Below are 24,913 nucleotides of genomic sequence, written 5' to 3' on the forward strand. Positions count from 1 at the left end.
CCACTGTGCCACCTGGGAAGCCCCATGAGTGACATTACCCCTAATGTTACTCAAATATTAGTAAATACATATCCTGGTAAAATATGCTTCCAGGTGTTCATGCTAATTGTCTTTTTTGGGACTGGCTTTTTGAGAGCATTCATGATATTTTTAGTTGTGTTCCCTGTTTGCATAACAGAATGAACAAGCGACTACTGCTTTAATAATCAATCAATTCTCAATAATCAGCCACTTGTTTCAATATCAAATGTTTCTTACCTGCAGTATATAGACTTGAGAATTTCTAAAGTGTGTTTGCAAGGCTCATCAAGCTGCCCTGTGCCACAATGAATAACACACACTTGACCCCATTAACCTCATATTTCACATGTACGTGTACTGTCTGTCAATTATTACCTGATTACTAGACTCCATGGAGTGGCTGCAACTGTGAAGAAAGCATCCACAGTAAGACAGACTTTCCAAAGGAAGGAAAGCAGATCACTTTCATGAGTAGAGTTCCAGGTCATCGTCAACCCAACAAATGAGTATTGAGTGCTACTTTGTAGTACAGGTAAGGAAGATAACAGTAGGAATAAATGTAGACCTTATGTTATGATACATCAATAACTCTTATAATTAAGAAGGCAAAGACATTGCAAGAACCAAGCAAAGCTATTTAGACGGAAGATAAGGAAAGAGTGTATGAATCACTCTCTGGGATTGGATAAGGAAGTGCTTCCAAAATAAAGGGCACTTAAACCAAATTTAAGAGTGAGAGGGGCTTTCCTGGTGGTCTAGTGGTTAAGAATTAGCCTTACAATGCAAGTGATCCCTGGTCAGGAAGATCCCACACACAGAGGAGCAGCTAAGCCCGGGCACAACTACTGAGCCAGCACTCTAGAGCCTGTGAGCTGAAACTGCTGAACCCACGTGCTGTTACTAGCCCATGAGTGCCTAGAGTCCATTCTTCACAACAAAAGAAGCCAAAAATAAATAAGTCTCTTTTTTAGAAAAAGAGTGAGAGGTCTACCCTAGATAAACAGGATTCCAAACCCAGAGAACATAACCAACAACTGTTCTTAGGAAATAACATCAAAACAGCAAACTACAGGTTGGTTGATATGGCTGAATAACAGTGTACATGTGGGGATGTGATGAATGATGGAGTTCGAAAGACTTGCCAAAGCCTGGATTTCAAAAGCTCCTTGTCCCAATAAGTAAATGCTATTAATTAGTCACTGTTAATCTCTGATGCTCACGTATCCCCTTAAAAATAAATAAATATATGCCGAGGAGAAAAATTAGACAACTACTATATGGATTCTGACTAAGCATGGTACACTGAACAAACAGAAGATTCAAGAAATGAAAATACTAATATAAATGGACTAAAAAAGAATTATTAATAAATAAAAAGTGAATGACCCACAGGACAACAGGAATAGAATGAATACAGCAGCCAATGAGAGTTAACAAAATTTTGTAATACAGAAGGTGAATGAATGGATGATAACCAATGTATCAGATCTGAGAACGTTGAGTGGGTTCAAATGAATAACAAATATGACCCATGACCAGCTGTACTGCAGAATCCCATAAAAGACAGGAATTATGAGAGTGTGTAGGAGGGCAGGAGCACGTACCACTCCTGCACCTTGGAAGAAGATGGGACGTCTGTCACAGAAAATGCAAACCGAAAGTCTCTAAAAAAACACAGTGGAGGCAGGTCACAAAGGGATGACATAAAAATCTACAAGCTGAAGAGTTACCACCCTAGGCTTCCAGAATGCTGGCAGCCAGACCTACACCTCAAAAACATAATAGGAAAAGATCCACCTCTGGGGAATTCCCTGGTGGTCCCATGGTTAGGACTTTCACTGCTAGGGCCCAAGTTCTATCCCTGGTTGGGGAACTAAGATTCCCAAATGCTGTAAGGCATGGCCAAGAAAAACGTAAAATAAAAATAAAGACCTAGGACTTGATCCTATATCTAGAGAGCCATATACAAAGCACTCTGAGGATATTCAAAGAAAAAAACAAAAAGGATTGATACAACTTTGAGGGCCGTGAGTGGGACATCCCAGGCAGAAGGCACAGCTTGCAAAGATACATAGTCATGAAGGACTATGGCAAGTCTCAGGAATGGCAAGAGCTTCAGTGTATTTGACCAATGGGATGCCTGGGATGGGTAAGAGTGAGAAATGATGGGACAAGTACCATGTCCACCCATGAAAGATTTCTAAGCTAAGGAGAGGTCATTGCATGTTATATATAAGAAGGGAGTTTCCACAGAAGAAGGACACGATCAGATTTAGAAAGACAATGCCGATTGTAGTATAAAAGTTACAAAACCCACTGAAAAATAAAAAATTTAAAAAAAAAAGAAAAAGAAAAAGAAAACAAACAAACAAAAAAGTTAACCAGGATTGAGGTAGAATGTGATAATGAGAAAGACTAGAGAACAGTGACTTTCTTATCTCTAGGAGGAAAACTAGACAGTGAACTAGGGCAATCGTAATAGATAAGGTGGAGAGCTGGCATTCCAGAGACATTTATAAACGTTGTTCCTTTTTTTTCCTGCAAGATTCTTGTGTTATTTTTGGAGATATACATTCAACTTTATTTCATTAGAAATACTTACTTAAGCCACATGGTGGCCAAAATGCCCATGTCCCAAGCAGGCACTGTCATTCCCCTGCCCACTTCAGACCAATAACCACACACAGACTTGTCAAGTTGGAGGAAGAACTTTTAAAAAAATGTAAAAGTGAGAACAGGACACAGAGGACACCACCTTTCCCCTTCCTACAGCCAACCCTCACACCTCTTAACTTGTTATCTGCACACAGAGGAGCTCTCATGAGAGAAAAGTTGAATGCCAACTAAACTGACCATAAGACACCCAAGTCCAAAGGAATTCTTGGCAGATGCTTAAAAAGTAGGGTTGAAAACAACACCATATCCCAATAGCTAAAGTTGCAGCACAAGTCCCCATCTAAGAGAAGACAAAGGCAGGCTGCTCAGGACATCAGAGACGAGTGAGATCACTCCATTCCACAGCCACAGGCGACCCACTCACATCTGTGATAAAACAGGCTTTTTCCAGAACAAGGAGTATCCAGATGAAGAGGCCCTTTGAGGGCCTGGTAACAGTTAGTTCTCTGATAACACTGACACTGAGATTGCCTGCCCAGAAACTGGTAGACTGGAGGTATTTTGGACACTGTTCTAAGGCCATAGCCGGTGGAGGGAGGTCTTATCACACCACTCTGGATAGATGGCCTGGAAGGCCCTTGGGGGCTCTGTGTTGGGAAGCTGACCTCTGGTGGTCCAGGAGCTCCCAGGAGATGGGCGCTCCAGTAAGCCCTCCAGGGACTTCATGAGACGAGTTTAATGAAGATGGAGAACAGGGTCAGCCTCTCACCAAAGAGACAGACGTTCAACATGTGCTTCACTGTGGCTCCAAGGATCCCACTCCTTAATAGTACAGCAGAGTTGCCTTCTGCTTCTGGAAGCCCCCTGGATCTTCCAGGAGGAAGGGTCAGGAGAGGCCCGCTTGCTGTAAAAACAGGGTCGCGCAGAATCAGAAGGAAAGTCAGTTAATGAAATGTCAACCCAGACACCTCTCTGTAGATAAAAGTGCAGCTCTCAGCGAAAACTCTTTTTATTTTTAAAATATATTGCATGTAAAAAGCAAAGGAGAAAAGGAAAGGTATTCCCATTTGAATGCAAAGTTCCAAAGAAGAGCAAGGAGAGGTAAGAAAGCCTCCCTCAGTGATCAGTGCAAAGAAATAGAGGAAAACAATAGACTGGGAAAGGCTAGAGATCTCTTCAAGAAAATCAGAGATACCAAGGGAACATTTCATGCAAAGATGCGCTCAATAAAGGACAGAAATGGTAGGGACCTAACACAAGCAGAAGAGGTGGCAAGAATACACAGAAGAACTGTACAAAAAAGATCTTCATAACCCAGATAATCATGATGGTGTGATTGTTGACATTGACCTAGAGCCAGACATACTGGAATGTGAAGTCAAGTGGGCCTTAGGAAGCATCACTATGAACAAAGCTAGTGGAGATGATAGAATTCCAGTTGAGCTATTTCAAATTCTAAAAGATGATGCTGTGGAAGTGTTGCACTCAATATGCCAGCAAATTTGGAAAACTCAGCAGTGGCCACAGGACTGGAAAAGGTCAGTTTTCATTTCAACCCCAAAGAAAGGTAAAGCCAAAGAATGCTCAAACTCCTGCACAATTGCACTCATCTCACACGCTAGTAAAGTAATGCTCAAAATTCTCCAAGTCAGGCTTCAGCAATACCTGAACCATGAGCTTCCAGATGTTCAAGCTGGTTTCAGAAAAGTCAGAGGAACCAGAGATCAAATTGCCAACGTCCACTGGATCATCAAAAAAGCAAGAGAGATCCAGAAAAATATCTACTTCTGCTGTATTGACTATGCCAAAGCCTTTGACTGTGTGGATCACAATAAACTGTGGAAAATTCTGAGAGATGGGAATACCAGACCACCTGACCTGCCTCTTGAGAAACCTGTATGCAGGTCAGGAAGCAACAGTTAGAACTGGACATGGAACAACAGACTGGTTCCAAATAGGAAAAGGAGTATATCAAGGCTGTATATTGTCACCCTGCTTATTTAACTTCTATGCAGAGTACATCATGAGAAACACTGGGTTGGATGAAGCACAAGCTGGAATCAAGATTGCCAGGAGAAATATCAATAATCTCAGATATGCACATGATACCACCCTAATGGCAGAAAGTGAAGAACTAAAGAGCCTCTTGATGAAAGTGAAAGAGAAGAGTGAAAAAGTTGGCTTAAAGCTCAACATTCAGAAAATGAAGATCATGGCATCTGGTCCCATCACTTAATGGCAAATGGATGGGGAAACAGCGGCTGACTTTATTTTGGGGGGCTCCAAAATCACTGAAGATGGTGACTGCAGCCATGAAATGAAGAGACACTTACTTCTTGGAAGGAAAGTTATGACCATCCTAGACAGCATATTAAAAAGCAGAGACATTACTTTGTCAACAAAGGTCCATCTAGTCAAGGCTATGGTTTTTCCAGTAGTCATGTATGGATGTGAGAGTTGGATTAAAAAGAAAGCTAAGTGCCAAAGAATTGATACTTTTGAACTGTGGGGTTAGAGAAGACTCTTGAGAGTCCCTGGGACTGCAAGGAGATCCAACCAGTCCATCCTAAAGGAGATCAGTCCTGGGTGTTCATTGGAAGGACTGATGCTGAAGCTGAAATTCCAATACTTTTGGCCACCTGATGTGAAGATCTGATTCATTGGAAAAGAACCTGATGCTAGAAAAAATTGAAGGCAGGAGAAGAGGAGGACGACAGTGAATGAGATGGCTGGATGGCATCACCAACTTGATGGACATGAGTTTGGGTAAACTCCGGGAGTTGGTGATAGACAGGGAGGCCTAGCATGCTGTGGTTCATGGGGTCAAAAAGAGTCAGACATGACTGAATAACTGAACTGAACTGATACAACTTTTTTCCCTTTTAAGAGACTTAAAAGTACCCCCAAGAGTTGCACTAAGACAAGAAATTCCACTTTCCTTTTAACAAATTACACATCTAAACTTTTCCCACTTATTTCTATAATACTAATCATAAAATAATCTTACTTGCACTTGGAAAATAAGAAATTAATTCACAATAGTTGAATTAGGCTCAGAAATCAAGCTCAATCTGTTTCCAAGACTTGGAAGAATTTCTCTTGTAATTTCAGTTCCTGATCCTTCTGAATTCTCATCTCATCAACATCACTCTTCCTTCATCTCTGGATTGATAGAATATTCTTTATCAACTGGATGTAATGGAGTAAGGGAAGGCAAAGAGGCAAGGAGGAATCTTCCATTTCTCACTTAAGAAACAGGAATGAAGATGATACCATGAACTAAAGTAGAGAACGTGACAGAACTAATCACTTTGCCAAGGGAAAATAACATAGTCGGTTTTGAGACACAATGTCTAAAAGTTCCCACAAGACATCTAAGAAGACATGTTCTACAGAAGGTCGGAAATTATCTACAATCCAGGAAAGAGAACGCACCAAGAGGTACAGATTTAGACAGTCAAATTTTTAAAAAATCAAAAACTCTGAATCAGTACCACACTCACAACAAAGCCACGTTAAGAAATGCGGGCAACAGTCGTCAAACCAACACCACTGCTTTCAGAACTTTGTGCCAGGGAAGGCATCCCTAACTGCCAGAGCTCTTTCTTGCTAAACCCAAATGAGATTTCAAAAACCTCAGTACCACTCTTCCAACATCTACAACCTCCCAACCAGAGTTGGCACTTTAAGTAAAAATCCATTTGTCTCTAGAGAATAGATGGGTAGACATGGGGCAGGGGGTAGGATGAACTGGGAGACTGGGACTGATGTATGTGCCCTGCCATGTGAAAAATAGCTGGTGGGAAGCCGCTCTACAGCCCAAGGAGCTCAGCTCAATGCTCTGTGATGACCTAGAGGGGAGGGATAGGGAGTGGGGTGGGGGAGACCCAAGAGAGAAGGGATATATATATACATATAGCTGATTCACTTCTGAATACAGCAGAAACTAACAACATTGTAAAGCAACAATACTAGTTTTTTAAAGCTCATTTCTTTTTCTGACGCAAGGCATCATGAATCAGATAAAAAAAAAAAAATTAGTTTCTTTGTGTTTTCCCAATACCACCATGCCTGGCACATAGCAGGCACTCAACAAGTATTTGATTGGCTTTGGTGATCTGAATTTTCATAATATATTTTCACTCCTGGGAAAAAAAGCCTATGGAAAATATTTGGTAAGATTTTGCTTTCATTTTCAAGTAAATTAACAAGGTTTAAAGAGGTAAGAAACAACATTTGGCAAATACTACTTCAATAGCCATTTTAATGCCATCAGAATGATTTCATCATTTCCCAAGAAATTTGCAAAGTATTACTGAGTAGTCACATCACTTCCTGAAATTTCATGCAGCTGGAAATCCTGCTGGCTCCAAAAACAGGAAACAAAACATCTTTTTCTCTTTTTATTAGATTTACACACTTCTTTTCAAAAATATTATAATCCTTCTGTCCTCAACATTGTCTCAAGAGTCATTAAGAATCACATTCTCATTTCGTTTAGCTAGCTGTATGGAACACCACTTACTTCCTGCCTCTAAGTATCCCTTCTCTATAATATGTTTTAAATTAAGATCACAAAGCGACTCTGGCAGGTTATCTATAGCAACAACATTCGTAAAACACCATTTGTTCCATTTCTTCACTTAATTCTTCTTTAACTGAAAGATGGGCACCATGGATTTGAAGCTACTGTCATGGAATACATGATTGAGAGCTTCCTCTCAGATGGTGAATAATATACAGCACTGGCCTTCTAATGCATTGCTGACCTGACCTAATCATAGAACTGTAATGGTCTCCCATTCAGGAAAGCACTACATAAATTGCACAGTCTTTCAGCAGCCAAATCCAAAGAGAAACACAAGTTTCACTTGAGTGCTGTTGTCTTAGTCACAAACGACAATTCCCAGATATGAACCGTGTTTTAGACAAAGCTATGAAACACACCCACACAGTCCATAGATGACCTGAAGCTCCTTAGCACTTGGTCTATACTTTCAAATACATCTCCACTGCCCCAGGCCTTGTGATTGACCTGAGTTACTTAGACCATACCCATCTTCCCTTGAAGAAAAAAAAAAAACCTCAGACAAAACAGCCTACCTGGAATTCTTTGTTAACATATGATTCAGACCTGGGCCCCTCTAGCCAAAACAAGCTGTTTACCTAATAAACTAATTTGTACCAAGATATTAACTATCAGATTATGCATTTTCTATACCATATGTATTTGAAGCTTATTAGGGGAAGCCATATGCAGAGTACATCATGAGAAATTCTGGGCTGGAGGAAGCACAAGCTGGAATCAAGATTGCTGGGAGAAATATTAATAATATCAGATATGCAGATGACACCACCCTTATGGCAGAAAGTGAAGAGGAACTAAAAAGCCTCTTGATGAAAGTGAAAGAGGAGAGCGAAAAAATTGGCTTAAAGCTCAACATTCAGAAAACTAAGATCATAGCATCTGGTCCCATCACTTCATGGGAAATAGACAAGAAACAGTGTCAGACTTTATTTTTGGGGGGCTCCAAATCACTGAAGATGGTGATTGCAGCCGTGAAATTAAGAGACACTTACTCCTTGGAAGGAAAAGTTATGACCAACTTAGAGAGCATGTTAAAAAGCAGAGACATTACTTTGCCAACAAAGGTCCATCTGGTCAAGGCTATGGTTTTTCAAGTGGTCATGTATGGATGTTAAGAGTTGGACTATGAAGAAAGCTGAGCACCGAAGAATTGATGCTTTTGAACTGTGGTGTTGGAGAAGACTCTTGAGAGTCCCTTGGACTGCAAGGAGATCCAACCAGTCCATCCTAAAGGAGATCAGTCCTGGGTGTTCATTGGAAGGACTGATGCTGAAGCTGAAACTCCAACACTTTGGCCACCTCATGGGAAGAGCTGACTCATTGGAAAAGAGCCTGATGCTTGGAGGGATTGGGGGCAGAAGGAGAAGGGGACAACAGAGGATGAGATGGCTGGATGGCTTCACGAACTCAATGGACATGTGTTTAAGTGAACTCCAGGAGTTTGTGATGGACAGGGAGACCTGGTGTGCTGCGATTCATGGGGTTGCAAAGAGTTGGACACGACTGAGCGACTGAACTGAACTGAGAGGAAGCCAGAGGTTTCCTTTGTAGCTCAGCTGGTAAAGAATCTGTCTGCAGTGCAAGAGACCTGGATTCGATCACTGGGTCAGGAAGATCCCCTAGAGAAGGAAATAGCAACCCACTCCAGTATCCTTGTCTGGAAAATCTCATGGACAGAGAAGACTGATGGGCTGCAGCCCATGGGGTCGCAAAGAGTTGGCCACGACTGAGCAACTAACATACACACACAGGGGAAGCCAGAAATGACAGCGCCTTCAGTTAAGTGGCCACTGGTGGGAATGTAGGGGAAAGAAAAATCACTGAAGGTTATCAGCTTAGGAGTTGGCTATCCGTTTCATCTACCCACACATCGGTATTCACCTTGTCAAACATCCACTAAGGGAAAAAAGCAAGGGACAGCAGATAAGAATAAATCTTAGTTGTCAGAATTCCATTCAATTCCTTCAGATGGTCAAGAATCTGCCTACAATGTGGGAGACCGGGGTTTGATCCCTGGGTCGGGAAGATCTCCAGAAGAAGGGAATGGCAATCCACTCTGGTATTCTTGTCTAGAGAATTGCATGGACAGAGGAGCCTGGCGAGCTACAGTCCATGGGGTCACAAGAGAGTCAGACACGACTGAGCGACTAACGCTTTCACTTTTCAGTAACTATATTGATGTAGTCCCTGAATATGGCCTCTACTTTCAAGAATCTTAACAGTCTGGGAGGCTCGGGCATGTGTCAGTCTATCTTTATTTATTTGGCTATGTTAGGTCTTTGTTGAGGCACTTGGACTTCTGTAGTTGTGGTGTGCAGGTTTAGCTGCACCATGGCATGTGGAAATCTCAGTTTCCCTTCCAGTGAGAAAACCCTCATCCCCTGCACTGGTAGGTGAATTCTTAACCACTGGAGCACCAGCGAAGCCCCTAGGTGTCAGCCTTCAAATCAAAGGATCTATAACTCACATCCATGAGTGCAAAGATTTTTTGGCAACCATAAACTCAGTATCTTGCCCTGAGCTCACTAAAGGCATGGTGAATGAATGAATACTAGCAGTATGGTCCTCCAAATATTTCTTAACCCATTTTCCCTCCTACAAAATAGGAAGGATAATATTCACTTCACAAGATTTTTGTGTAGATCAGACGACACCTAGATGAGTTCCTTTGACACAGAGAGCTTGCAACATATAGATAATCCAGACCCAAACACAAGGACACAGAGTAGATAAGGAAAATTAATAGCAGAACAGCAGATTTGGAACAATCTGTTTGAGAGAGCTAATAATTAACTATACTTTGAACAAAGAGCTAACCAGGGAGGAAGTAAGAAAGAACAGTCTTTAATTCCAGATATCCCCTGATAATCTAAATATGGTCATGAAGCATCACATGTGATACGTGATCCTTAAAATGGACATGATAACACAACTGAGGAACATTCTGTTTTGTCCCTAGCACTCACAGTGCTAAGTCATTAATTAATTCTGTGTCCTGGTTATCATTAAAGAGGTTCTAACCAACTAAAGAGTTATTTAAGACTAGTAAATGTGAAACATCAGAGAAATAAAGAGAACATCAAGAGAAATAAAAAAACTTTCTCCAGGGCTTTGCTTAACTTTGAAATATGTCTCTGTTTTTACCATATACCACCACCAATATAACTATCCTTCTCCAATAAAGATCCAAACAAGAATTCATTTTCAAGGCAATTTAATGGTTATCAAATACTCTCTTATTTTAGGTACTGTGTTGACACTAAATCATGCTGTTTTATTTGAATCACTATCTTACATAATCTAGTTTGTTACACAAAGTCCTACCATCCACTACACAAATACTTAAAATTGTTCCTCCAATAGAAGTAAAAACAATTGTACTGAATTATTACTTTCTTTCAACGGGTCCACTTTCGGAATGTGTGAAATACTGAGCCAGAGCTGGTGGTGCAGTCAGTACCCTCAGAAGAAAGTTTTCTCCCAAATGACAGAGGATATTTCACGGGAAGAACAAACCTCATTAGCACCAGAGTTTAAACTTGTGTTTAGCAGTTAAGCCCATAAGATTTGTGACAACGAAACATGTTGCTAGTTCTCATTTTGTAACCTGAGAACAGAAGCAATATTTGAGCGCAGTATACCTACTGTTTGACATGTCTTCCATTCCAATTCCTTAATTATAAGTCATGAAGAGAATATGGTACTATCATTAAACTATCTGGTTTATCATAAGTATATCCATTTGCTCATTCAACACATATTAATTAAGCACCTATTATGCCCAGGAACTTGACTAGTACAAAGGTGAGCAAGATAAGACCTTGTAAGGCATACAGATTGAAAACAATTGCTCTAGAGCATCCAAAGCCTGACCATTGCTGAACAAAGTCGAATAGAAACAGCGATCATGAGGGTCAGGGAAGTTATTAAAAGAAGTGATGACAATTAAGCTGAATGTTCAAGAATCAACAGACTGTTTTTCAGACACATGGGGGAAAAGGGAGATCACTTCAGTCAGCAAGAAAAGCACTTCAAAGACATCAACTATAAGCAAACTGATTCAGGGAACACCTGTCCCCAACAGGTAGAATAAGAGGATACAGGTGGATTAAAACCAAACCATGAATGTTATTTATTAATTTATAAACATATATTTGTTGGGCATTCAACTACGTGCTAGAAATTATCCTAGATCATGTAGGTACATGGCAAATGAAATCCCTGCCCTAGATTCTAGCATCTGCTACATTAAAGAATGTAGACCTTAGTCTGAAAGCAAGTTAAGCAGGAAATGTGTGGCAGAAGCAGATTTAGAGAGGCAATTATTTCAACAGGCTGAAGAATGAACTGGAACATAGGAGACTAGACACAGAAGGATGAGTCAAAAGTTACTTCCATAGAGCAGATGAGTCCTGCTTCTGCCATGTCTTCATAAAACATCATGGTCTTGTCATCTACTTATCTATAGCAGGAATTTGTAGAGAATTTTCACTCCAAAATATCATCATAATTTGACTGAGTTCTCACAAGAGATGTAAGCTTTCTCTCAAACCTTAAATTTCTACACAAAGAGAATATTTTTGTTGGAGCCACATCATCTTGCACCACCAGCTACTCTCAGTCATTCTGACTCATTTCCTGAACTTTTAGTTGCTCCAAGACAACTTCATTTTGTCCAAGGGAGCTGAGACAGGGCCAAACAGACTACAGCCACCTATAAGGGCCCAGTGGATTCTCAATTTTCAGAGAACTTTCAAAAAAATAGATGAACCAAGACTCCTGCAACCTAGAGAAAGGGAACTAAACTGGTTTCCTTCCTCTAAACCAATCTTCCTGAGATGACTAGGACCTCCCAAATCTATGATCTTCCAAAATACTGTCCACTTCATACATATCCCAGAGTCTCAAAACTTGCCCAAAGCCTTGAGAATCATATAAGAGGGCCCTAGAAATGTAGTCTTTTGTCTACACAACTTCACACATTTATATCTATTATTTCATTTTCTTCTTGGGGCAAGCAAAGGAATAAAACCAATCATCTGTCATCAGATCCATTTTAAAGATGGAAAATTTAAAACCAAGAGAGAGCAAGACTTTCACCCAAAGGTTAATGTTCCTAAATAATAGAATCAGAACAAGCATCCAGAGACTGGACTCCTGGACCATGGTCTTTGTTTTACCTCCACACTCCTAAGCCATCAATCATTGCCTCTCTCCTACTGTATCTGCATGCAGGCATGCTCAGTCATGTCTGGCTCTTTGCAACCCCATGGACTATAGCCCGCCAGCCTCCTCTGTCCATGGGATTTTCCAGGCAAGAATACTGGAGTGGACTGTCATTTTCTTCTCCACCTACTGTGCCTACACATCCACAAAACAATTCCTTGATCTCTTAATGTTGAGAAATAACCTCCTTTCTGTTAACCTAGACTTCATGAAGCAATCGCTCTTATTTTCTAAAGCTCAGACAATGCCAGCTATATTCACCACTAAATAAAAGCTCTTTGCTTTAATGATCTCCTTCATCTTCCTCTCCAACCTCCTCAGAGCTGCTGAGAAGTTGAGCCCTCATCAACCCACCTCGACCTCAGTAAGCTGCAGGCTATTTTCACATCAAGACTGACATATTCAGGCAGCAAAAAACCCCAGCGAGATGCCAAACTTCGTATCCACCCTGGAAATGAACAAAAATGGGAAGTGAGCTGGCTGAGTTCAATGTCCCCTCATATTTATTATAAATTGTCTGCAAGAACTTGGTGAATTAGCAGAGACTCCATGCCAGGAACGCTTTGCCTCAGCCAATCTTGGAGCTGACTCTGCTAAACCTAGGCCACTTGAGGTCTTTCAAAAATAGGACTTCCACATGCAGTCCACACAGCTCCACCACCGCTGCCAAGAACAGGCCCAGGGAGCTGGCTGGCAAGCTTGGTGCTGATCCTAGTCTGCAGTTACAGGAGGCAACATCTGAAAGACGAAAAAAAATCTAAGTAGAAGTCAGAAAATCTAGATGTCTGACCACTTATAAGCCACATGACTTTAAGAAAGTCAGTAGGAGGCAACCTAGATATCCATTGACAGATGAATGGAGAGAGAAGATGTGGCACATATATACAATGGAATATCACTCAGCCATAAAAAGGAACAAAATTGGGTCATTTGCAATGCTGTGGATAAACCTAGAGTCTGTTAAATGGAGTGAAGTAAATCAGAAAGAGAAAAATAAATATCATATATTAATACATACAGACATAATCTAGAAAGATGGTACAAATGAGCCTATTTGCAGGACAGGAACAGAGACACAGTTTTGTTTGCAAGAACAGACATAATATATATGTATAGAGAGCAAATCCCGGATGCAGTCATGGAATCAGAGAAGCATTTCTTCTCCATCAGCCACCTTTCCCTTCTCTGCAAACCATTCCCCCCACCCCCAAGATGTGGTCCTGCACTACCCTCCAGTGCCTAAAACCTTCCTGCTCTCTAGCACCCCCTTTCCTATCAATGGGAAAATAAATGGATGCTAAAGCCTGTAACAGTCTCTAACACATCACTGGAATTTTACTATTGGTTGAATGATGATGGTGGTGGGCTCTGTGATAAGCACTCAGGTCCCCTTTCAAGACTGAAGGGCTTATTCCCTAGTGGCTGCGCGAGATGCTGGCAGAGTCCTCAGCTCTCAGACCTCTTCAGGCGTTAACTTCAGCTGAAGACAACTGCAATATCCACAAACAAAAACTCGTGTAAGACTTTACTGACTCTCTCACCCCAACTCAGAGCAACTCTGAAGGGCTTTCCCCCAGTTTCTGAGCTCCCCTAGAAGTTGGCTGCGGCTACATGGAGACTGCATCACAACCCAATTCTTTCTTTAATACTTCTTCCTTTCCTTCTCCAATACTGGGCCCCCAAAACACGACCCAGTAAGATGTCAGTCTCAGAACCTGCTTTGTTGGTACCAGTACCCTCTGAAAAAGCAGATGTGAAGATGAGATTTTGGTATTTGCATATCCTCTGGCTGACTGGCAATGAGAACTCCATCACTGGTGGTGGATCTCAGATAACTCCAGGTCCCCCTACCCACCCCCTACCTACTCAACATGTAGCAGAAGGAGCCAGAAGAATATTACAGGACTAGATTCTAGGGAAGCTGGATCAAAGTAGCTGTTGTTTAGTCACTAAGTCATATCTGACTCTTTTGCAACCCCATGGACTATAACACATGAGGCTCCTCTATCCATGGGACTTCCCAGGCAAGAATAGTGGAGTGGGTTGCCATTTCCTTCTCCAGGGGATCTTCCTGACCCAAGGATTGAACCCATGTCTCCTGCATTGGCAGGTGGGTTCTTTACACTCAGCCACCAGGGAAGCCCAAATCAAAATATACAGTGCCATTGTTATTTTCACTCATGGTGAACTAGGATGATACACCAGTGGACAGAAATGGATTAGCAGGTACATTGTATCAGGACTTGGAGAATTTGAGGAAATAGACATTCTAAAAAATATATAATTAGAGAAGTTCCTGGGAATTTTTGTTCTGGAGAAAAAGAATGAAAGTCTGGTGGTTATAAGTTAACTGAAAGCTATATGTGAAATAAAGTTGGAGGGCTCATACCTCCTGATTTCAAACTTACTACCAAAGATACAGTAATCAAGGCAGTGTAGTATTGGTATAAAGATAGGCATAAATCAATGGAATCCAGAAAATAAATTCATACTTCTACAGCCAGTTAGCTTTAGACAATAGTGCCAAGTCCATTCAAAAGAGAAAGAATAGTCTCCTCAGTAAGTAATGTTGGGACAATGGATACACACACACAAAATAATAAAGTTGAACTCTAACTCATAGAATATACAAAAATTAACACAAAATGGATCAAATACTTAACTTTAAGGACTAAAACTATCAAGAAGTTTATTTATATCATGTTTTTACATTTCACATATGAGCAATATTATATCATCATTGTCTCTCTCTGCCTAGCTACTTCACTTAATATGGTAGCTCTAGGTCTATCCATGTTGCTGCAGATGGTATTACTTTGTTCTTTTTTACAACTGGATAGTAACTCACAGACATAGAAAACAAATTTACGGTCACCAAAGGGGAAGGAGAGGGGTATAAATTAGGTTTGGAATTAACACACACACACACTACAATATACAAAAAAATAGATAACCAACAAAGACCTACTGTACAGCACAAGGAACTATACTCAATACTGTAATAATCTATAATAGAAAAGAATCTGGAATGTGTGTGTGTGTGTGTATAACTGAATCACTTTGCTGTACGACAGGAGTTAACACAATGTTGTAAATCAACTACACTTCAATAAAGAAAGAACTAAAACTATAAAATTCTCAGAAGAAAATAAAGGGGCAAATCTTCATCATCTCAGATTTGACAATGATTTCTTAAATATGAAACCAAAAGCACAGGCAACAAAAGAAAAATAGATAAATTGAATTTAATTAAAATTAAAGGCTCTTGTGCGTCAGATGTACTGTGAAGCGGTCGCATAGAGTTGGACACAATTTAGCAACTGAGCAACAACAAGGAGAGTGAAAAGACAAACCACAGGATGGTGGGAAAAGTATTTACAAAACACATATCTGATAAGGGGTTAATATCCGAAGGACATCTCAGTGATAAAAAGACAATCCAAGTGAAAATGAGCGAAGAACTTAAATAGACATTTTTCCAAAGAAGATAAACAAGTAGACAATAAGCACATACTCACTACCATAAGTCATTAAGGAAATGCAACTCAAAACCATAATGATAAATGGGAAGGAAATCCAAAAGAGCGGGGACACATCAATAGGTAAAGCTGATTCACTTTGCTGTATAGCAAAAACTCAACATTGAAAAGCAACTATACTCCAATAAAAAGAAAATTTAAATTTAAAAAACCACTTCCCTGGCTGTCCAATGGCTAAGACTCCTCACTCCCAATGCAGGGGGCCAAGGTTCAATCCCTGGTCAGAGATGCCACATGATGCAACTAAGAGTTTGCACGCCACAACTAAGACACAACCATCAAATAAGTAAGTTTTTTAAAACCCATGATGAGATACCACTTTACACCCAGTAGAGGATTAGTCAAAAAGATCAACAATAACAACTGTCAATCATGATGTGGAAAAACTGGAACCCTCGTACAATGCTGATAGGAATTTAAACTATGCAGCTTCTTAGAAACAAAGGATTAATCTCAAAAATATACAAGCAACTCCTGAAGCTCAATTCCAGAAAAATAAACGACCCAATCAAAAAATGGGCCAAAGAACTAAATGGACATTTCTCCAAAGAAGACATACAGATGGCTAACAAACACATGAAAAGATGCTCAACATCATTCATTATCAGAGAAATGCAAATCAAAACCACAATGAGGTACCATTACACGCCAGTCAGGATGGCTGCTATCCAAAAGTCTACAAGCAATAAATGCTGGAGAGGGTGTGGAGAAAAGGGAACCCTCTTACGCTGTTGGTGGGAATGCAAACTAGTATAGCCACTATGGAAAACAGTGTGGAGATTTCTTAAAAAACTGGAAATAGAACTGCCATATGACCCAGAAATACCACTTCTGGGCATACACACCGAGGAAACCAGATATGAAAGAGACACGTGCACCCCAATGTTCATCGCAGCACTGTTTATAATAGCCAGGACATGGAAGCAGCCTAGATGCCCATCAGCAGATGAATGGATAAGGAAGCTGTGGTATATATGCACAATGGAATATTACTCAGCCATTAAAAAGAATTCATTTGAATCAGTTCTAATGAGATGGATGAAACTGGAGCCCATTATACAGAGTGAAGTAAGCCAGAAAGATAAAGATCAATACAGCATACTAACACATATATATGGAATTTAGAAAGATGGTAATGATAACCCTATATGCAAAACAGAAAAAGAGACACAGAAGTACAGAACAGACTTTTGAACTCTGTGGGAGAAGGTGAGGGTGGGATGTTTCAAAAGAACAGCATGTATATTATCTATGGTGAAACAGATCACTAGCCCAGGTGAGATGCATGAGACGAGTGCTCGGGCCTGGTGCACTGGGAGGACCCAGAGGAGTCGGGTGGAGAGGGAGGTGGGAGGGGGGATCGGGATGGGGAATATGTGTAACTCTATGGCTGATTCGTGTCAATGTATGACAAAACCCACTGAAATGTTGTGAAGTAATTGGCCTCCAACTAATAAAATAAAATTTAAAAAAAAAATTAAATTAAATTAAAAAAAAAATAAACTATGCAGGTTCTTTGAAAAGCAGTTCCTCAAAAAGTTAGAGTTCCAGATGATCCATCAATAGCACTTCTATGTGTACACCCAAGACAACTTAAAAACATATGTCAAAAAATTTGTACATGAATGTTCACAGCAGCATTATTAATAATATCCAAAAGGTGGAGTCAACCCAAATCATCATCAATTGATAAAAGGATAAACAAAATATGATGTATCCATAGTGTGGATTATTTAATCATAAAAATTGAAGTACTTATACAAGCTACAACATGGATAAACCCTGAAAAAATGATTGTAAGTAAAAGATACCAGACACAAAAATCATGCATTTTATTAAAACTTATATGAAATGTCCAGGAGAGACAAATCCACTGAGACAAAGTAGATTAGTGTTTTCCAGAAGCTAGAAGAAGGAAATGAAGACTATTATGAGCTCAGGGTTTCTTTCTAGGGTGGTGGAAATATTTTGAAATTAGAAGTGGCTGTACGCCTTTGATGATATACTAAAACCACAGAATTTTACACTTTAAAAGAGTGAATTTTATGACGTGAATTATGTCTCAATTTTTTTTAAATCCAAAGTTTGGGGAAAAAATAAACAGTTAAATGTGAAAGTCAGGAGGTCTCTCCTTGGCAGCACATAAAGATAATCTTAAGTCCTGCAACTAGAGGACAGAGAAAGCTGAGAAATAGGTCCAGTACTAAGCAAAGTTCCAAAGAAAATTAATTTCTCAATCCATTATGCCAAGGTCAAGACTGTCGCTGGCAAAGAATGGGACTTTGAGAAATGGGACAGGTTGATGCATTATAAATACAGAATTCACAGATTTCTCTAAGTCCTCCAAGTATGCAGAAGTGGCCTACTCCTCCCTGTTAAGAACAAATGCTTCCCCCTTGCTAATTACTCAGTCTACACATGTCCAACCCTTTGCAACCCCATGGACTGTAGCCCTCCAGAACCCTCAGTTCATGAAATTCTTCAGACAGGAATATTGGAGTAGGTAGCCATTCCCTTCTTCAGGGGACCTTGCTGACCCAGGGATCAAAACCAGGTTTCCTGCATAGCAGGCAGATTCCTTACTGTCTATACCACCAAGGAAGGCCAAGCCCTCCTTGCTCAAACTAAATGTGGAGGCCCCTCTCCTGTTCCCAAAGGAGATTCAGCAATTTTAAATCTACGGTTAGCACCCAAACACTGGCATCCATTTGCCAAAGACGCAATATACAAGAAGAACAACATCATCCTGTCGGGAATAATTGACCCTGATCATCACAAGGAGATAAGATAGAGAGGAACATACTTGGCACCCAAGCGATCCACTGGGGCACCTCTGAGTATTCTTTTGCCCAGATTTGAAGGTAAACTGATGAGAGCAACACCCATAGTCTGAAAAGGGCGTGGTGACCAGGGGTCAACTAGCTCAGAAGATAAGCCACCTAGACTAGAAGAGATGCAAGCCGAGGATGAGGGAAACATATATTAAAGAAGTCAGAGCGGATGACTATCAGTGGTCACTCAAGCCCAGCGAAGTAATATAGACCTTGGGGTATTCTGCTAACTATCCTCTGTAAGCTTCCCCCATAGAAATAGGTCCAACAGACTCCTGGAGGACCTCCTCCCAGAAGAAATACTTAAAAAGTGGATTTAAGTATCACAAGAGTAGACTGAAGTGGACGCTATACTGTGAAGCCCAGTCCCTTCAGGACTGCCAATTTACGTCTCCCACTACAGAAGAGTTGTCAGCTACCAGCCCATCAGGTCTTTCTAGAAATGCCCCCAGCTGAAGAGAGCCCTCTTGCCCAAGGTCCCATCCTCTAAGTAGAGGCTGCTTGCATGAATAATAGATCAACATGTGGCTATACCAGCCTGGTCCCCTGACCTTAGTGGAGGATGGCTCTGCAGGGTACCTATCCTCTGGGGTTAGTGGTAGCCTTTGCTGAGATTGCATCACAGCTCTCTCTGCCCAATCCTGCATCCTCTTCCACAAGTGTTGATTCCAAGAGCAGTCCCTCAATAAACGTCCTATTTGCAAATGTGCTCTCTGGGCAACTTGACTTGCAACAGTTATAGTTACACCATGAAAATGGTGTATGGAAATGGTGTAATGGAAAACACTACATTTTAAGCTTCTTATTTATCAATTAATGTTATTTCAGATCCTCTGAATTCTGCTAATTTTTCTTTTTACCATCCTTGATTAACTTACTTACTATGAAACCTCACCGAGAACTTTTCCCACATTTTTCAAGTCTCCAAAAGCTTACTCATACTGTATATCTCCAGTCCCAATAAATGACCTCATTTCAATGAAATCAAGGCTGAACATTAATTCTCTTAATCTTCTTCCACCTATTCCTAAATTTCTTTGTGTGCTCAACACATATTTTTATCTTTTCTTTCTTTCTCAGATAATCAAGTGTCTCTTTCCATACCAAGGTTAATTTTTACTACTTAGTTGTTTATCCTATGGTTTCCTGACTTCTCCAAATCAGTATTTCATCAAAGTCTTAAACTCTCCATCTGAAAGTTTCCTTCCTTTGAGTGGCATTAATATCCAAAACATATTCCATCAAACCTCTAATCTCCCCATACAAGTTTCTTTCCTTCTGGTCAATAAATAACACTGCTTATTTAAGAAAATAAATTCTTAAGGTTTATCTTATTTCTCTCTTACTCTTTTTTTTTCCAGACTTAAAAATTTTTCTTTTGTATTGGAGTACAGCTGATTAGCAATGTTGTGGTAGTTTCAGCTGAACAGTGAAGGGACTCAGCCATACATATGCATGTATCCATTCTCTCCCAAACCCCACTCCCATCCAGGCTGGCACATAACATTGAGTAGAGTTCCATGTGTTATGCAATAGGTCCTTGTTGGTTATCCATTTTGGCTATAGCAGTTCTTATTCTTTACCAACAAATGAAGCAGAGAAATGTATAACCTATTTACTCCGCTTTGAGTCCATAGTTCAATAAGCTATAAACTGTATTCTATCCACAACTCTCTATTGAAACACCTCGCTGAAAAGTCACCAGTGGCTCAAAATCAAATGCAATGATTCTTCCCTTAGTGCTTTTTCTTTCTCAACCATTCTATGGTATTTTACTTCATTTGTTCTTGTCTTATTCTTAAAATACTCTCCTCATTATATTTTCCAAGAAGTTATATAGCCCACATTCTCAAACTCTTTAACCACCTTTTCTCAGTTCCTAACTACCCATTATGGGCATCCTAAAGTTCTGTTCTTAATTTTCTTTTCTAATTCTAATCTTACTCTCTTTCAGTAATCCCTTTCCCCTCCCCCCCATCTTGGACTAGAAAAAATAAGATTCTCAAAAATAAAATCACCTCCTTGACATTTTTTTCTGGGCTCTAAACTCAAATTTTTACAATAAACAATATATTATCTAATTAGTAAAACTATACTTCATGTTATGAATGTTTCTATTCCCAGCTTGAAGTGAAAAAGTGAAGTGAAAGTCGCTCAATTGTGTCCGACTCTTTGCAACCCCATGAACTATACAATCCATGGAATTCTCCAGGCCAGAATATGGAGTGGGTAGCCTTCCCCTTCTCCAGGGGATTTTCCCACCCCAGGGATTGAACCCAGGTCTCCCACATTGCAGGCAGATTCTTTACCAGCTGAGCCACAAGGGAAGCCCATTCCCAGTTTACTAAGCACTTATGCTAAATGTGTGTTGAATATAATCAGCACCTTTTCAGGATTTACTGAGATGATAACATATATTTTATCCTTTGACATACTGTACTATAATATTACAATTCCTAATAGTCAATTATCTTTGTGTTTTTGAAACAAATCCTGCTTTAAAATGTTGTATTTTTGTTCACAATTCCTAAATTGATATGCACAAATGAGACTGGCCCACAAATTTTACTGAAACTATCTTCAGTAGGTTTTAAGGCTACTCTTTTCCTATGATCTAAAAAGTTTTATAGACTACGAGAAGTATCAGTTTCATAGCAGTTTCAGTATTTGCCCATAAAAGTTTCTGAGTCTAAATAACTCATTTTAAGGTTGTTCTTTAAAATGTTACATTTTTCCCATGGTTTCTCATCTATTCAGATTCTTTATTTCTTACACATCAAGCTAGTTAGATAAAAATGCAAAGCCTTCTTTTAAAATACATGACAGAACTAGCAGGACCTCCCCCCTCACCCAAATAAATCTTGAAGAGGCCAAAATGCGCATAAAAATTGGAGTTCAGCTGGATAGTTCCCAAGAGGCCTGGGAATTGAGTTTTAATGGGACTCACACATTAGGGAAAAAACACAAAGCCTGGATTCTTTAAAAAGTAGAAAAACAAATCAAAGAATCCCGCATAAAGGCATACATTAGTAAAGGAGAGGGAAAGTGAAGTACAGAGGAAGTATGTATACTCTATAACTTTGGCTCTGGGAGAAAGGGGATAGAAATTCTCCCTGGAGGACCCAGAATCATAGGCATTCCCACTGTGGGATCAGAGGTGAAATTTATATTTCCTCTGCTGTTGGAAAAATTCTAAACTGAAATGTTTTAAGTAGCCCTAAGGCAGAAGTGGCCCCAGACACCTGACAAAAACAAATACACTACTTCTGGGCAAATGCATTCAAACCGACTTCTCAAATGATTTCCAAATATAAAATTCCAAGGTTAGGAACTCAACAGTAAAAACAAAGAACAAGAGAAAGATGCAACTTTCTATGAGTAAAAAGTAGCACAACCAAGAAGACAAGAAAATCACACATGCAACAACTACATATATTAGAATGACCAGATACTGAATGAAAGGTTACTACAAAATAAACATATATTTATGTAATAATAGCAATAAGAAATAAAATAGTATATTGAAAGTATAAATGAAGGAACAAGAGACTCTCAAAATTGACCATGCAGCTCTGAAGATAAAACCAAATTTATAAAAATATAATTGAAATTAGAAACTTAATGTTGGTTTAAATATATGAATAAACAAAGTAGAAGAGAGATTGGAGAACTAGAAAATATTTGTGAAGAAATTATTCAGAAGAGTTTCTTGGATGGAAAACATAGGGGGGAAAAGAATGATTAAGAAACCCAGAAAATAGAGTGAGAATACATACAGAATGGATCACAGACCATTTGACGGAAAATAAGAGTTTAAGAAGTAAGATGTATAATATGAAATTGAGTTCCAAGACTGAAAAAAATAGGAAAATCAATCTTTAAATAGTCAAGAGGTGATAATTTTCCAAATTAAAATATATATATATATGTATGCATAATCACAAACCCCAGGAGGGTAAAATCAAAAGAAATCCACATTCAAGACATATTGTTGTGAAATTATAAAAGACTGAAAACAAAAAGAAAACCTTACAAACCACCAGAGGGAGAAAACGGATTTTCTACAATAGAATGACAGACTGATGATCTCTCAAATGTAACCCTCAAAGCTAAAAGACTTATGAAATAGCTTCAAAATACTTAGAGAGCAATTTTCAAATAGAACTGTAATCTCATTGACACAATCTGTCCAGAACAAAGCTGAAATAGGATATCTACAAAGAACAAAAGCTCAAAGAATATATTAACAACAGTCATCACTAAAGAAATGTGTAAAGTAAGTACTTCATGAAGACAGAAAATAAATTCTTAGGGAAGGGCTAAGATGCAAACAATCAACAAAAAATGGCAAACACAAGGTGAGTCTGAAAAAGCCTTGTATAAATCAATAGTAACAGCATCTACTGTGGTTGTTAAAACATTAAGATAGAACTAAAATACTGATCAAAAAATTTGAGCATTGTAAGTCTTTATATTATCTAGCAGGAGGGTAACTACAAAAAGAATCAAGTGTATATGTCTTTATTAGTAGAAGGGGAAAATAACAAAAAACAGAAAAACAACTTAATCCAAAAGCAGACAAGACAGAAAAATTTAAAAAAAAAAAAAGAAGCTAAACAAAGGGCCCACAATAAGATTGTAGAAATGAATTTAAGCATATTAATTATAATAAATGTAAATGAATAAACTATTCCATTAAAAAATAAAATCAACCATTTATTGCTTATATTTAAACTATTTAACAATATAAAATGAAAATAATAACATTTATAGTGATTAGCTTGTGGAATTAAAAATTAATAGAAAAATAAAATTCAGAAAAAATTAGAATATAATTTAGAACAGGACTGCTAGAAAACATGAATGATCTTATAATTGTTGAAGGCATTCAGTCAAGCTAAATGTCTTTTCATAAAAAGAATCAAGCATTTATCTCTCCTTTGCTGTATAATTATACCTCAGGATAACTAAATAATTGATGAAGGTCCATTCTCTTTTTCTTTTTTGGAAACTAGTTTCTCTCACTTCCCTTTTATGCAGTTTTTATGTTAAAAAAAAAAAAAAAAAGTCTTCTGGGCAGGAATCGCTGATAACAGTTATTACAACCAAAGACAACTTTAAAGCCACCTGTCCCCACAACCAATGCCGGGTGAAAGCTGGAAAAGGCGGGCAGCAGATTCACTTGTAGACCAAGCATATCGGAGATCAGCAAGCCTGTGGCCACACATTTCCACTGCAAAAACCATTCCTTTTTATGAAAGTATTCCATCAACAAAAAAAGAAGAATTTACAGAATTAAAACATCACCATTTGAAACCACTAATGAAGTAATAAGTCTAGGCAATAAGGGTGGCTCAGATGGTAAAGAATCTGCCCACAGTAAGGGAGACCCAGCTTTAATCCCTGGATCAAGAAGATCCCGCAGAGTATGAAATGGCAACCCACTCCAGTATTCCTGCCTGGACAGAGGAGACTGGCGGGCTACAGTTCATGGAGTTGCAAAGAGTGGGAGGCAACTAAGTGACTAACACTTTCACTTTTAGGCAATAATCGTCGATGACTATAAAGTTACATAGTCAACACGGGCTTCATTAACAATCACAGCATTAAGACTTAGAAAAAGTGAGAGTTCACCGTGTTGACCTCTGGGGGAAGACTATTCCAGGCAGAGGGAACCAGCACTGCCAAGGCCCTTGATTCAGTGGGAGTCCGTTCCTTTGTTAAAAAGTACAGAAAGAAGCCCCAAGAGGTGAGGAAAAACGGCGACATGAAATGGAAAGAGATTGTAGCAGAAGACCAATTATGAGCAACTGGTAGGATGGAGCTGATATCAGCAGAATGGGTAGATGAGGTTTGGTAGACAAAATCCAGAGTTTCATTATGAGTATGTTAAGATGTTCATACATCCAAGTGAGGTTGTCAGGTAGGCAACTGTATTTACAAATCTAGAATTCTGAACCAGAAATGAAAATGTGGTTTTTACAGCCAGGGAACTGCAGTAAGTTCTCTAAGGGAAAGAGACTGACAGAAAAAAAAAATAAAGACAACTAGGACTGAGTTTTAGAAAACAATCCAGGAGAAAATGGCACTTT

At 39.3% G+C, this 24,913-nt stretch overlaps 1 pseudogene; it reads right to left on the reverse strand.

Moving 5' to 3' along the window:
* Positions 1-3,241: 3,241 nt before the first annotated feature.
* Positions 3,242-7,696, reverse strand: LOC136166100 (hypoxia-inducible lipid droplet-associated protein-like; annotated as a pseudogene).
* Between the last annotated feature and the right edge of the window lie 17,217 nt (positions 7,697-24,913).

This window comes from Muntiacus reevesi, chromosome 1 (genome assembly GCF_963930625.1).
Source record: "Muntiacus reevesi chromosome 1, mMunRee1.1, whole genome shotgun sequence".
NCBI classification, from domain to species: Eukaryota; Metazoa; Chordata; class Mammalia; order Artiodactyla; family Cervidae; genus Muntiacus; species Muntiacus reevesi.